We start from the raw sequence: 3317 nt of genomic DNA, 5'->3' as shown, positions 1-3317 counted from the left end.
CCAAACAGGCTGTGCTCCTGAGGAGTGAGCTGTATTTTGGATTTTCTGTACTACGAATTTTCTGGTATCTCACAGTACTTAGCATTACACCTCACATGTAATATAGACATGTAGCCTTTAGACTGCAAGGGGCCTGCTATGGACTAAATTGTATTCCCCCTCAAATAATTAACCCCCAATGTGATGATATTTGAATATTAGACCTTGGGGAAATAATTAGGTTTAGATGAGATCATGAGGGTGAGATCCTCACGATGGGACTGCTGTCCTTTCAAAAAGAGACACCAGGTGGGTGTGATAGCTCATGCCTCAAATCTTAGCACTTTAGGAGACCAAGGCGATGGATGACTTGAGTCAAGGAGTTCAAGACCAGCCTGGGCAACATGACGAATCCCTGTCTCCACAAAAAACACAAAAATTTAGCCAGGCATGATGGTGTGCGCCTGTGTTCCCAAATACCAGACAGGCTGAGGCAGGAAGATGTCCTGAGCCCGGGAGCTCGAGGCTGCAGTGAGCTGAGGTCGCACCACTGCACTCCAGCCTGGGTAGCAGAGTGAGATCCTATCTCAAAAAAAAAAAAAAAAAAAAAAAAAAAAAGGCGGGGAGACAGAGAGAGAGAGAGAGAAAAGGAGACACTAGAGGTTTTGCCAACTGTCTGTCTGTCTCTGCTGTGTGAATACGCAGTGAGGAGATGGTCATATCTGCAAGCAAGAAAGGGAGCCCTCAGCACAACCTAACCATGGTGGCACCCTCATCTCACACCTTCCAGCCACCAGAACTGTGAAACAGTACGCTTCTGTTGTTTAAACTCCCAGTCCACCTATGGCACTTTGCTATGGCAGCCTGAACTGACCAAAATAGGCTGTCCACTGAGCCGGCCTTTTTATTTTCTACAGTGGTTAAGTACCAGGTCCAAAGCGACACAGAGCAGAGCAGGGATCAAAACCCAGTCAGTCTCCTAACCCCCAGCCCACAGCTCAAGCAAATACAACAAGCTTGCCAAATAACACAGAATGAAAGAAAAGGCCCAAAGCAATAAGTATATTTTTCTTAGACATGTCCATATCTTAAACTCTTTTTATTCTAGCTTTGAGATAACAAACCGAAGGTCCAAGGGGACTTCCAGCAAGGTCTGAAATTGAGAATTTGGCTTAAAAGACTGCAAGGGATGAAGAAAAGACCGAGAGAAGGCTAACTATTTGGCTAAGACAATATCATATTACAGAGTTATGAACTATGCAAATGAAACCGCAGGATTCACAACCTCATGAGATTTCTTGTACCTATATAAAAAACTGTGCGAACAAGCATTTCGGAGCTTGCTTTAAAATCTTCTGTTACTACCACCCTGTTACACTAGTTATAGGGTTTTACATCTCATGAAGGGCTTCCACATATATCATCTCATGGAATACGTGCAACAGCCAGCACAGGTATCACCATCTCCCTGAAGCAGAGTACACCCCTGAGCCTTAGCTCGCTTAAGTGACCAAGCAAAGTCACAGAGCTGTTGGCACTGTGACTGGAATACCCTGTGTGTCTATGTGTATGCAAGAGAGAGAGGGAGAGACATAGAGAGAGAGAGAGTTGGGGTGGAATTGATCCCACTTCACTATATTTTCCCAAGATTGCATTCAAGGAAGTCTCACAAATGTTCCCCATCAGCAGGCAGCTGAAAGAAAATAAACCACCGATGAGAGCCCTGGGCTTAGCCCTTGTTCTGTCACCAATTCAGTATTGACTGGGGAGAACCACTTAGCCTCTCTAGTTCTGTTTCATCAACTGCAAAAAAAAGGTGTGTTGAATTGTTTTGTCTTTTTTTTTTTTCCAGTCAACAAAAGGGACACTTTATTGAGGCCCCAGGGCCATGGGACCTGGGCAGGAGGCTGCCCTTGGGGAAAGGAAGAGCCTTATTTGATCTTCTTCTTGGGGCACAGGTTGTCGGTGTGGCCTCGCTTCTTGCGGCAGTTGACAGCATGGGGGTGCACGCGAGCACAGCACTTGCGGCAGATCATCTTGTCGCAGTCGTATTTCCGGGCAAGCTGGCAGAGGGAAGGCTCAATAATGCCACCTCACAGGTGCAGCCCCAGGTGCAGGATGGATTCTTTCTGGATGTTGCAGTCTGAGAGAGTGTGGCCATCCTCCAGCTGTTTGCCCGCAAATATCAGACGTTGCTGGTCAAGTGGAATGCCCTCCTTGTGTTGAATTTCAGCCTTGACATTCTCACTGGTGTCACTGGGCTTGACCTCGAGGGTGATGGTCTTGCCTGTGAGGGTCTTCACAAAGATCTGCATCTCTGCGTCTGTAGCTCAGCTGCCTCACTCTTGTTTTGTCTTTGATTCCCTTTAAGTTCAGACAATCTGTGGTTTTCTAAACTAGACAGTTAGATAAAAGATCAGGCCAACTCACTTCCAAAAATGTCTGAGGTCTGGATCAGGTACTCAGGAGGAATATATATTTTTTCATGATGTTTCTTCCCCAAACGCTTCATAGGGGAAGGGAGCAGAGACAAGACTGCAATTGGTCTGAATGCAACAAGAATTTAAGCCCGTGCTGTCCTTAAAAAACTCATCTTCAGCCATTGGCACCAATGTGGGCAACACGGCTTTGCAGGAAACCAGATCCAAGTATGCAGAAGATCAAAAGCTTTACTCCACTGAGACCAGCAAAAGGCACATTTCTCAGACACTCTTCTCTATGGAATTTAAGATCTTGTGACATCCTGCCTAATTTAGACCCTAAACACCATTAATTTCAGGCCAGTGACAGCCCCAGATCAATAAATACTCAAATCATAGTAAATTGGAAAACAATGTTAATAGCACCAAAAATTGCTTTATATGGCAGCAACTATATTTATTCACCATATGTATTACTAATAAAATACAGAGAAGGGCTTAATATGTCATTCTGTGAGTTTTTATTTTTAACACAGACTATTTTTAATCCAATTCAAAAGATTTCCTCAAGGATCCCATGGCTCTAGAGCAACTAAGAACATTCATCAAGAGAAAGACATTAGGGCAGGTTTTTAACAAATGAGAAATAGTCATTCTCTAGAAAAGATGAGGGTTTAAGACATAATTATTAGGTCTTAAAAGCCTTGAAATTAAAGCCAGTACTAATACTGGCTTTCAAGTCCCATATTGTTTAGTGGATATATTAGTCAGGGTTCGCTAAAGGGACAGAATTAATAGGATAGATGTATATATAAAGGGGAGTTTATTAGGATTGACTCACACAATCACAAGGTGAAGTCATACAATATGCTGTCTGCAAGCTGAGGAGCCAGGAAGCCAGTCTGAGTCCCAAAACCT

The 3317-nt window shown here is 43.9% G+C and overlaps 1 pseudogene; it reads right to left on the bottom strand.

The window, feature by feature from the left end:
* Positions 1 to 1843: 1843 nt before the first annotated feature.
* LOC129490597 (ubiquitin-like) lies at positions 1844 to 2297 on the bottom strand (annotated as a pseudogene).
* Positions 2298 to 3317: the final 1020 nt, after the last annotated feature.

This window comes from Symphalangus syndactylus, chromosome 9, assembly GCF_028878055.3.
Source record: "Symphalangus syndactylus isolate Jambi chromosome 9, NHGRI_mSymSyn1-v2.1_pri, whole genome shotgun sequence".
NCBI lineage: Eukaryota > Metazoa > Chordata > Mammalia > Primates > Hylobatidae > Symphalangus > Symphalangus syndactylus.
The sequence above is the reverse complement of the archived record's forward strand: the minus strand, read 5'-3'. Positions and strand labels throughout refer to the sequence as shown.